General features: G+C 43.8%; 1 long non-coding RNA gene across 1 annotated transcript; it reads left to right on the forward strand.

Annotated features, from left to right (window-relative positions):
* The first annotated feature begins 369 nt into the window (after positions 1 to 369).
* Positions 370 to 10,218, forward strand: LOC132250721 (uncharacterized). Its single transcript, XR_009462305.1, has 2 exons — positions 370 to 741; positions 5,380 to 10,218. It is a non-coding gene; the product is annotated as an uncharacterized LOC132250721 (long non-coding RNA).
* The last annotated feature ends 2,267 nt before the right edge of the window (positions 10,219 to 12,485 follow it).

Here is a 12,485-nt window from a genome sequence, read left to right on the forward strand (position 1 = left end):
TTCCACCTGCCCCACAGTGTTAGGGTGCATTAGCTAGAAGAAGGGTGTTTGCACCTGAAGGCTTGCAAAGAATAATTTGTCCAGCTTTTTAGTTGGTCTAATAAAAAAAGATCGGCTTTACCCAAACAACCTCATCTGCCTAGTAGCTGGAAGATCAAACGTAGAGATTTCAAGGGGGGGACCCCCACCTCCAACCCCAACCCCAGCCTGCCCTGCAGCTACTCTGCAACCGAGGGGGTTGCTCTGTGATTCCTCCACGGAGAAACCCGAGTGAGCCGGCATTTCCCCAGGGGTCCAGCCCCCCCCAACTCGCTGCTTCTTCCACCTGGGGAGGCAGGGAGCAGGGCTCAGCAAGAGGGATCTGCTTGTTTGCACGGGCACTTATTGCAAACCGGGGGGAGGAAAAAAAAAAAAAGAAGAAGAAACAGACTGCATCGCTGCTTTGCTGCCCCCCTCCCCAATCTCCCTTTGAAGTTAGCAATGGGATCAGCAAGCACTAATTGGACCCCTAATTTCCGAGCATTTGAGAGAGCAAGATCCGCGCCAGTCAAGCGAAGACCAGATTAATCCGAATGAAAGTCGTGCCCACCCCCCGGGAGCCCGTGTGCCTGGTGCGGGGTGGGCTGGGCTCCCCGCGGGGCTGGCTCCGCTCCGCTCCGCTCGCCGCGTACACACGTGCTCCGCGTTCCCGCACTGACACGTTCCCGCTGGGGAAGCCGAGCGGGTCGCGGAGGGTCCCAGGTGAGCTGACACTGAGATTGGCAACCTCCAGCCGCTCCCTGGGTTATAAACCCGTTGGGTGCAAGCCTCAGGAGGAGAGCATTTGGTGGGGAGGAATGAAAAGCGCGTGGGGGATGCTTGATTGAACTTGGAGGGAGCAAAGAAATACAGTTCAGGGGGAGGATGCATTGCAACAGTGGGGAGAGGGGCTTGTGGGGGGCTGCACAGCCCCAATTCATATTGCTGGGGCTCTCAGTAGCAGATTTGATGCCCTCCTGGCTGGAAATGCATCCTCCTATTTTTAGCACTGGAGGGGGCTGACCTGCAAGGAAGTTTAAACTGTGCTATGGGGAGGGAGGATGAGTCCTTCCAGCTCACAAAGGGCAGCAGGGTCGGGCAGGATTAGGCTCAGGACCCATCAGGGAAGTTTTGAATCTCTTTCTACACTCTCTGTTTGTTCCTAAATGTAGGAAGTTTTAGGGACTTTGTAAATTTTCAGGGATCAAAACCCTGTTTGCTGAAGTCAGTGATAAAAACCGGATAACAATGAATGGACTCAGCCACAGACAGGGATATATCGTTTCATTGCATCAAAAAACTCAGCCTCTGTCAAATTTAATTAAGAGTTGTTTCCACCCCATCTCCAACCCAACTTTCTAATGTAAATGGAGGGGTATTTGGACTGGCAAGTCCCTGATCTGTCTTGGAGAAGGGAATGGCAGCAATTTTAAAATAACTGACTCTCAGATCCAGGATGTGCTTATAAATCAGTGGTTGTAGTCTCAGATGTTGGGTGTTTTGGAAGGGGTTTACAGGTGTTGCTCCCTGGCTTTATTTTTTTTATTTTTTTCATGGTAAATGCTCGCATGGAAAAATGGCAAAGTCTTTATTTTGTCAGCACATGAAAAGATATGAATGGAAAAGGGATTTTCAGCGTTGCAAAGGGAAGAGTTGGAAGCAAGCAGTCTGGGCTGCATTTTACCTGACTGCTAGGCAGGGCGATTAGAATATATTTAAAGTCCCAAAAGTGCCAAAGGACTTAAAATATTGATCGTTATTAGGAGGATTTTAAAAAATACCTTGTGCTCTCTCTCTCTCTCTCTCTCTCTTTCTCTCGGGTGTGTGTGTGTGTGTGTGTGAGGGGGCAGAATTCAAGCTGCAAGAAAGAATAAAGCCAATGGGTCAAATAGACTGTGCTGGGATTTTAGATAAACTCTATATCTTTTATTACATTGATTGAGAACTGCCTATCCTGCTACCTCCGTTTATAGCGCTGAGCATATAATTCATTTAAAGAGGTGTTTTGTGAATGTTTTCAAACACAATATTGTCCTTGATTTCCCCTCCTTAAATGGGTCTGATCTTGCACAATTTAAAACTACCTGAGCTCTAACACTGCCTGAACTAGGACCGGGATCAGGCCCCACGTGGCCGTATTTAAGTAAGGATTCTCTGCTCCGCGTAATTTTATTCCCCAGGCCTCCGTTGAATTCTTACGTGGCTTCATTTAGGCGTCAAAAGAAATACTGCCAACACCCCTTATCTCTCTTACATTAATACACAGTATGGGTGTGGAGGGTTGATATTATGAAACTGTTCTGCAACCATTTAGGAACAGTGTTTTGTACATGCAAGTACTTTCATTGAAGGCAAGGAAGGAAGGGAGCTCAGCATAACTATAATTATTTGCAATATTAGAATATTTTTGATATATTCCTAATATATAATATTGTATAATACAGTAATATAACAATTGCATAATACAGGACTAGAATATTCCTAATATATTATACAATATGCATATCATTGCACAAAGTCAAGTGTACACAAATATATATATCTGTGATATAGTAAGTAGAAATCTATTATACTGAAGTCTGCATACAGACATGCCTAGAATATATAATCCACATTAGAAAAAGCGATGTTAGACTCTGGCTGAAGTACTCAATTGCCATATTACATATATTACACTGTTTTCTGATGGTACCATATTCATTCTGTATAGTACAGGAGTTGTGGGTTTTTTTTAATACACTATAGCAGCTGTATTAAAATAGCATGATTAAAATTAAACCAGTTTATTAAAAATAAAACTCTTCCTCCAGCTCTTCAGTTACTATTTTTAAGTGATAGAAAAACTTACAAATATGCCAAAACCATACACATAAGGAAGGGGGTCATTTGTGTAGATTGGCAACATGTCTGTAAGCTACGTGCATAGGTATACAAGATCAAAAATGATCTCTCTTGATCCTAATAACAGTTAGAACGTGCTTTCTTTTCTTGTGTGTTAATTGCCCAACGTATCTGTATTTCACCGTTGGATAAAAATAGCACATGAAGAAATTTAAACTCAGCTTCCAACGTTTCCTGCCTTTTGATGGTTCCAAGTCTGATTGATTGATTTCCCAAAAAGGCTCGAAGTGGGTAACCCGAACGCTAATTGCTCTAGCAAGTTTCTGGGGGTCGCATGATCATGCTATTATTTATTATTTCTATTTTGGGAGCACATGGAGGGCCCCCTACCAGCTTGTGATCTGTTGTGCCAAGTGCTGTACAGGCGTGGTATAAAAGACAGTTTCTGTTTCGACCTAGTTTTAAATCAAGCCGTGATGACCTGAACCTGAGCCGGCAATTTTTGCACACATGCAGACCTCTTGTAAAGTCAATGGATTAATAGTTTGTCGAATTCTTCATTGTTGGGTGATGCTTTGCACCAAGGATGATTTTGGCTCAGTGAGTGTTTAGCTTGAAGGAAGACTGCGAGCATATCTTGCAAATCCAAGCTGTGTGTGCACCTAGTGAAATAGGAACATCTCAGGAAAACTCTGTCTGTCCCCTTTCCACCTCCATCCTCACACTTCCACGCTTGCCATGTTCCTGCGGATGCTGTAGTAGGTCTTCGAATTTATGACCCAGCTGAGTGGTATGGTATAATTTAGTTCCCACAGAGTTTCAGGCTCTCTGCAGACTCAGGCAAATGTCCCTGATTCGCACTACCGTGCAACCATGAAAGCAACAGTTGTATTCCTGTTTAAAAGTGAAAGTTTAAGCCCTTTTGTAGATATGTGACTCTGAGAACTGGGGCAGCATAGTCTCTATTCTCTGTGCCTTAATCGGGATGTATCGAGGGCAGCAAAGTACGTGGGCAGGATACGAACTGCTTAAACCAACAGCACTAATGAGAATGCACACCTCTTGAACAACACCATTGAGTAACAAGCTGGGTGAACATTTTCCATATCTGTCCCTCTTGAATTTGAAATAAATGAAAATTCATTTCAGTCTACCTATTGGATATTTGCACTCGTTTCCCAAATCAAAAAGCTCCCATTGCTGTGGAAGTTGTGATGCATTTAAAAGAAACCTTAAAATGTAGATCAGTAATAGTTTTTTCGTTTTAGCCTGCAACGCATTCAGAATTTATGATCGCAGAAAAGAAAATGACTTCCAGTGCCATCAAAGTTATTTTTATGAATGGGGTCATATAACATGGATAGTAGCTTTCAAAACATTATAAAAGAGATGATGGGGAAAACAAGTTAGACTAGTTTGCTCACTGGAAAACAAAGATGAACTTTATGGCTTGGTCTCCTTGCTCTCTCTCCCATTCTCCTTTGCTTTCAGCTCTTAAATTATGACTTTTAGAAGCACAGAGCAGAGAATCCTTTATGATGTTTGCTTAGTATATAGAGAATAGATGGAAAAGTACCAACCTGCTGTATTTGTGGGGCAAAATAAACCTGTCATCATTTATACCGCACGTTGTTCCTCTTGATAAGCAACCACTCGGTTGGTTAGCATTAACTGGCTGTTGCCTTCCGTGCTCTTGTCATGAGCATACATCTTTAGGACAGAGGCCATCAAAGCTGAAACAGGGCTCCTATTGACTTCACGGATAAGTGACAGCACCGCACAACTTGCTGGCGTAAATGAAGATTGCAGCGAAAGTACCTGAGTGTACAACACCGTGCGATGTTTCACTGGAGCTGCTGGCATGGGAAAGCGATAGGCCTCAAATCAAAAGTTTTGGGTGCACAGAGCAAGCTAAGGGTGCACAGAGTTGGGAACTGGGGACAGTTTGGACTCTCAGTCCAGATCTGTATTTTAGAAATGGCCCTTGGCTATAAAATAGGCAACCCCCCAGATCTGCTTGTGCCTGGATGTGGCTTGCTGTGAATATGATCCAGATCCATCTTTTCAGTCTTGACCCAGCTATGGGATGTTAAAAAGGGCTGTTCCAAAGCCCATTGAAATGCTTCCCATGGGGCTTCAATAAGGCCAGCTCAAAATGCAAGTGAACTATAATTAACAGACTTGGCCATAATAAAAAAAATCTGTAGTAAAGAGTTCAGTGATTTTTGCACATGCTCAGTGAGCCTGTCTTTCCAGTACAGAGACTTTCCCAGTTGTAGTTAAGTTAAAAAAAACCCTGCTAATAAAATAACCATAGAAAGTTTTCACTAAGAGCGTGTCCTTGTGTAAACTCTTCCCAGGTGAACAGCATTGCACTTCATAAATATATATTCGGTAGCTACTTTGCGATCATTGACATTTGACATTGTTCTTACATTTTTCCCCATTAGCATGTTTCTGCTTGAAGTGTACTTGACCCATTTCAGAAATATTTCACATCTTTTTCCATTATGTACCAAGTGTTTCAGAACCCTGGAAAGAAATACTGTAAAGATAAATGGAAACAAGAGACCCACTTCTGACGCATAAGTATCTCATTCGTGAAGGTAAATATATTCCTGGCTTTAATTAGAAGATGCGGTATTCATATTTATGGAGATATATCTGGAGCAGGTGAGGGGAGTCACAGCGGTGCCATTTGTATTTAAGTAAACTAACCTATTCATTCTTTACGAGTCATGCTATGAACAAAACTGGATTTTGTCTTAGCTTCTCAGGCTGCCGCACAGGGTGAGTGTTTAAATTTCTTCCTTAAAATGGAAACTGGGGTTTTTGGAAGGTCAGGAGACGTGTAGTCCTCATACAGCTTACTGTAATAAATCTTAACCCAAAGGTGCATTTTATTTGACGTCTTTCTACTAGTCTTTACTTGGGGCTAAACCTTGCCCCCAGGCTCATCTCAAAACCAACTCCATGGGTTTGGTACTCTAGTTTCAGAGAGTTTCACAGTTGGGATGGACAAAGTAATTGCAGATCTCAGCAATAGAGCTCTATATTATTCAGAGCGAGGTGAGAAATGATAGTCAATTCTCTTGAGTTTTCACAATGAAAATAATACAATATCTTTTTTGGGGGGGAGCTAATCGGAAAAGAATTGGTTTGGTCAAAATGTTTCAGTTTAGTCATTTTTGAACACTGCTTCAAGTGGGACCTTTTACAATGTGTTACCTTTCTTCAGAAACAATTAGCTAACATTTTGAAAGAAAAAAGCTGATTCAAACCAATAAAATATAACTCTTCCTTTCAAAACAGGGTATTTGTTACAATTTTGATTCCCCCCCCCCACCCCTAAAATAATATCAACACAGAGGATGCATCCTAAAGATGCCTTCCCCCAAAACCTTTTGTTTTCAGATGATTTTGACATTTTTGATTCACTATTTCGCTGGTACATTTTCATCTGGATTTAGTCCTGTTCTGTGTTATTTCATTTAATACAAGGCTGATCTTTTAAACATCTGAGCAACTTTTAATAGTGACTTAAGAAATGTGACTGATACATGATTTTTTTTTCTCTTTGTACTGAATACAATTGTGCATTGAATTATCCAGGTAATTTTATTGACTAGTGGTGTGTCTTTTTATCAGTGGAGATAGGTCACAGGCCTTGTGACAGAAGGTGGGGAGATTGGTGGTGGTCTCTCGTGGAAGTGTAATACGGCTCCAACTGCAGCCTCAGGCTAGTATAATTCTCCCATGGGGTGTGCCACCAGGGTGGTGAAAAGTCACTGGATCTAGGTAATCATATCTGCTTTTGTCCAAATTGACCCTCCACTGGTCTTTCCCAAGCCCACTAAGTTTCCCCATGGGTTAGGGCACAATGAATAACAGAGACTAACCCCCACAACGGTAGGAAGGGTGTGTGGTTGCTGCATTGGCTCTAATCCTTTACCCTACATTGAGGCACATGCATTCAGAGCTAAACCATATTTCACAAAGACAAGAGCATGCTAAAACAGGATGAGTACATCACAGAAGGAGATGACTGATATAATCTTCAGTATCAGCCTCAAGAGAGATTTGATTTGATTGTGGTTAAAGGGGATGGAGATGGGGAGGGGGTGTCTTTCTATTCCCTTGGCTCCAATACTGTGTGTTGAAAGGGTGGAAGGACACCTTGTGAAAGTGGAAGGGAGAAGATGGGAAGAAATCCAGTAAAGAGAAGAAATATTTTGTGCTATTTTTTACATGAGCTAAATTCTACCCAGGGCCGACTGCGGTGGGTTCAGAGGCATGGCTAAGATGACAATTTGATCTGTGCTTTCAAATACTTCATGAAATCAGTCCCTTTTTCATAAATGAGATGCATGGCATTTTGGATCTGTGGGGCACTCGTAGCCAGACATAAATTTACGCACCTTGGATCTCACGGGAAATGAGAGGAATAATCAAGACGAGAATTTAGCGTGGACCTCAGTTCCCCTAAATGTCTTGCATGTTTGAGTCACCCTAAAGCACTTAAAAAATGAATCCCACAAGGCTGCGTGGTCTTGAAGAAGTGTCTTCAGACTGAGGTGAGGCCCTTGTGCCTTGGTGGAGAGGGCAGCCCTATTTGCAAGAGAAAAAGCCTTTGATTGAGAACTTGTCTGAGGTGAAGTATTCCCATTGCTGCTTTGTAGGCACTAGTAAGCTGGTGTGTGGATACTCCACTGGTCTTTCCCAAAACCAAGTGTTGGGGTGTCCTTGCAGCACTCTGCACTTCCTTGGTGAGCAATAGATTCATAGATGTTGGGGTTGGAAGGGACCTGATCAAGTCCGACCCCCTGCCCTGGGCAGGGAAGGGTGCTGGGGTCAGACAACCCCAGCCAGATGCCTACCCAGCCTCCTCTTAAAGACCCCCAAGGTAGGGGAGAGCACCAATTTCCTTGGAAGCCCATTCCAGATTTTGGCAACCCTTCCCATAAAGAAGTTCTGCTCGTCTCTTCAGCTGGCCATCCCAGAAGACAAGGTCCTTGTGGCTTTCCTTCCACCCAACAGCATTGTGATGTAAGGACCAAACAGCACCTGGCCCTTAATTTTGTAACAAGTGGGAACAGCCATCTCTGTCCCTGTCTCTGCTATCATGAGCTAACCCAGAGGGAATCCCCATCCTTGGAGGGTTTTAAGACCCAGCCTTGGCTGGGATGGTCTAGCTGGGGATGGTCCTGCTTTGAGCAAGCGGTTGGACTGCATGACTTCTTGAGGTCCCTTCCCACCCTCGTTTTCTATGATTCTGTCATCTAAAGACAAAGCTCATGCAGACGAAGGGAGAGAAACACGAGCTTTGTCCTAAATGTGCACGATGATGGAAGTGATCCTCTTGGTCTCATTCAGAATTCATTCCTCCTAGCATCCATCTTGGGTAAGTCTATGAGACACACAGAAGATGCACCAGCAAGCTCAGTATTCAGCCTAAAACTCCTATCCCTAGAGCAGCATCATGATCGGTCTGAAAACGAACCTGAGCAGTTCAAAGGTAACACCTCCACGTTTACATGTAGCGTGCTATGGAGAGTCTTAGCGCATCCGAGGTTAGACATAACTTGAGCACACAAAGCCACGTCGCAGAGGTGCAGGGAAATAGTGCACTTAACCTTCTGGCTCAAGGAGCAATTCATCTCTTTGTTCTGCTCTTTTGTATCCAAACTGCACCTGGCCCTCTGATTTTTTTTTTTTAATTATCAGGTAGCCTTATATAAAAAAAAAAAAAAAGCGCTAGACAGTTCAAGCCTGACCGTGTTAGAAACCATCACCTTACATTAAGGAATGAATTTACGTCTTTGTTCTGCTCTCGCACGGTAATTGGATGCTAATAACCCAACGCATGGTTTTGATGCAGGATGTTTAAGTTGTTTTTTGATCAGCTGGAGCGGTATGGCAGAATTGCTGCTAGTTCCCTTTGCTGGCCTTGGCTACATCCTTTTTCTCCCTGCCTCACTTCTCTAAGGCAGTGGTTTTCAGCCTTTGCAAACTCCAGGTATCCCTCCATACTTTGTGAATTGAGTACCCAAGCCAAGCAATATATATTTATTACATATTTATTACCTACATTGCTTATCTCCTTGTAGACGAGCGAGGGAGGGAGAGCCTAAATCTTCCTTTATCTGCTTATCTCTGCATACTACCTGCAGCACCCTTCAAAAGACCTCATGGCACCCCAGGGTGCCCTGACACCTTGGTTGAGAGTCACTACTCTAAGGGACTGATCCTACCCCGTGTACCCATGCCGATTTACTCATACAAGTAGTTCAGTTACCTTCACTTTCTTCTCACTTGGGTCTTGGGGCCACCTGAGTCTAGCAGCCCCTTGGACTAGTATGTGCCATGTAGCACACAAGGGGCTGCACCCCCTCCAGCCCCGTAAGACCAGGTGCCCGTCTTCAACCAGGATGATTAGGAGCAACCTTTAGCACAAGTCTGGAACAAGGTTTGAAGTCATGCCTCTCTCTGCCATGGTGCCTCCCACCGCATGCTTACCCGTTTGCAGATCAGGAGCAAGCACCCCGAAGTCAACGGTGTGACACTGGTTTCATGGGTTGGATGCGTCTACCTTGCAGTCCAAGTTGTGACTGCCCAGTGTTGACCCGGCAGACATCGAAGCCTGTGCTGAGCCACGGTGTTTGCAAAGATGCAGGCATGCAACACATTTATGGACTCGACTGCCCAGTGACAGTGGAACAGGCACCCAAGGCACGGTCTCCTACAACGAACAGCCTTACACCAACAAAACAGTCACTTCACTCCAGGGGAAACGAGGAGGAACTTTACACTGGTGTAATTACAGCCCGTGTCTTCTCCCCTAGCCATTGCATTCTGGGATAGCATCCTACCATCGAGTAGCCAGGTGCTGCAATAGCCCTTACTGCAGGCAGCCGTCATGGGAAGAGTTGGTCGTGTCCACATTTCCTACAGAGCAAAATCCGTGGCACGTGGTTCTGCAATAAGGTGTGTCACATGCCTGCCCCCTAAGAGAAGTGAAGGATTCTCCATCTCTGAGAGGCTTCAAATGATGCTTTCATGTCTAGTTGCTTTTGCCAAATGCAAGTTAGTGGGCTCACTACAGGAGAAAGTGAGTGAAACTCTCTGGCCTGAAGTTGGAACAATAACCGTTAATTAAATCTCAGGGTTTCTGCAACTTACAAGCCGGCAATACAAACCACTTTTTCCTGAGCAAGAACTAAGACATACAGGGCCATATGACTCATCTTGTCATCCTGTCTTTCATGTCCACGGCCATAATCATTGTAATAATAAGAGCTTGGCTGAAGAATGGACATTTCTGTATGAAATGTGGTTGTGTTTAAAACTTGTTTGTTTTCATTGTTTTTCTTTGGCTTTGTTCTTGGAGTTTGTACAATGAATGCTAATATTTTAAGGGACACAGAGGGCTCGAGTCTAATTTTGTACAGCATGTGGTATGCTGTACCGAAGAGGCACTGCCAAGTGCATGGATCGCATTCAGAGAGTTCGAGGGAAGTCTTAAGCCTTAAAAAAATCGAGTCTCGGTTAGTGTAGCTGAACTCTCTCCTTACCATAACCTGTATATTAACCTATTTAGGCATCTGCCCAACCCCTAGCTACTAATTTACACCATGTTATCTATTTATGAAACTCAACTATAAGAGCATGAACCAACAATACAAACAGACCAACTGAAAAAACAAGGGGCTTATTCCAGTTCAAATGAATGTGCTGGAACAGTTATATCTGTCCATTCTAACCTATGGAAAATGGAAACCAAGCCAGAATATTTTACCACCTGTTTCATTTAGAGGTCCCTCACTGTAGAGCATTTCCCCTTCTTGCAGGATAGGAGTGGACAGATGAACCTGGATCAACCATCACTCACTCATGAGTGGTGAGTTCCCCTGTACACACATTCAAGCATGTGATTGTCTTAATGAGAAGTGATTGTAAGTTGGAGAAAGTTGTGCAGAGAACAAGCAACTAACAGAAGATATGAGAGAGGCTCAAGCCTGTGTGAATTAATGTGGACTGTTACCTATTTTAATGGACACCTGCTTGTAATTCTTTCCAGCCTCTCGGCATGGAAATTATAGCTCTGTCTTTTGCAGTAAGAGAAGCAAAAGGCACACAGGGTTGCATTAAACATGATGAGTGGTCAGTGGTACATACTGGAGTTGGTGCCTAGGGAGATCTCTCACCCTGTTTGTATTTCAAAGGCCCTGGCATCTCACATGCTGGTCCCTCCTAAAACCTGACTCTCCTTCTCTAGGTGCTCATCACAGCCACCCTGCATTCCCTTATGTGACAGCAGCCACTGCTGTCACTGCAAATTGCATAGACATCCCCAAACTCGCTTTAAACTGCATACCCCAGGAGTATAGCTGAAGCATCACAGTGCTCGGCTCAGGCTACAAAACCTGCCCAAGAACCTGCATAGGTAGTTGGGCTCCATGCTACGACAGCTACAAAGGGAGTTAGTTTATAGGTAGCTCAGATGTGTCTACATACGTTGCATTCATGGCAGTGACGTTAGATATACCCTTAAACTTCTCTGCCGTCCTCCCCACTCATTTACTGGCATGCAATACATACCACTTTACACTTCACCCTAGAATTTGGTGCAATATCTAGTCTAAGAGCTGGTTAGGCAAGCGCCCGGAAAAGAGAATGAAACCAAGAGTATTACTAGTTTAACATGATAAACACACAGCCCTTGACATAAGGGGGCTTGCAGCATGGGCAAGAGCATGATTCTTGATGCCTAATTTCTGAGGAGAAATAAATTGCTTCCTTCAGCCACCTGATAACATCTTCCCAACTGAAATGTTCTGCAAAATCCATAAAGCAAAATAAGGTGTGTGGTGGATGTGACAATCGGCAAGAAATTGTGTCTGAAATGCCCCGTGCTATTTCTAGTACAAGCAGAAGATCAAATTCTCAAAATAGTGGGATTTCTTTTGTTAACGATATGCTTGTGGCAACACTTCAGGGGGCGGTTTTCCCCCTCTGTGAGAAACCCCAGAATACAATATAAAGCCATTTGCTTGGTCATAACATTGATTAAATTGTTTCTTGTGCTAAATTTTCATGCTCACTCCAGGCCAGGACTTTTCTGTGTCCACACAAGTTCAATTCTTCATTGCTTTATAAAGGGCAAAAAAAATAAAAAATAAAAAGAAAATGTGGTCTCCATTAGAGTTTATCAGTTAAAAATATCGCATCTGCACAGCGAAATAAGTCCCTTTTGTTTCCGGAAAGGCGGTCTGCCTCTCATAAAAGCCTATGCCTGGTGTTAGGGACATTGTTAATTATAAGAAGGTGATGGTTAACATCTTGCGTGATTTAGGAGCCCTTATTAATCCCAGCTAGAGGCTGGAGAGTGCAATGCATTGTAGCGACACAGGGTAAAACACGGTCCTTGCCCCAAGGAGTTTACAGCACTAGTAAGAGAGACAGTGGCATGAAGAGGGGAAGTGACTTGCTCGAAGTGGCACAAGGGATCAGTGGCAGAGTGAGAAATGGGTCCTAGCTGGCCTCGGGCTTGACCCAAAGCCATATCTGTGGGACCGAGTTGCGGCTAGATAGGAAGGGTCTGCTGAAACATGGATAATATAAAACAT

The sequence above is a fragment of the Alligator mississippiensis genome, chromosome 5 (assembly GCF_030867095.1).
Source record: "Alligator mississippiensis isolate rAllMis1 chromosome 5, rAllMis1, whole genome shotgun sequence".
In the NCBI taxonomy this organism is placed as follows: Eukaryota; Metazoa; Chordata; order Crocodylia; family Alligatoridae; genus Alligator; species Alligator mississippiensis.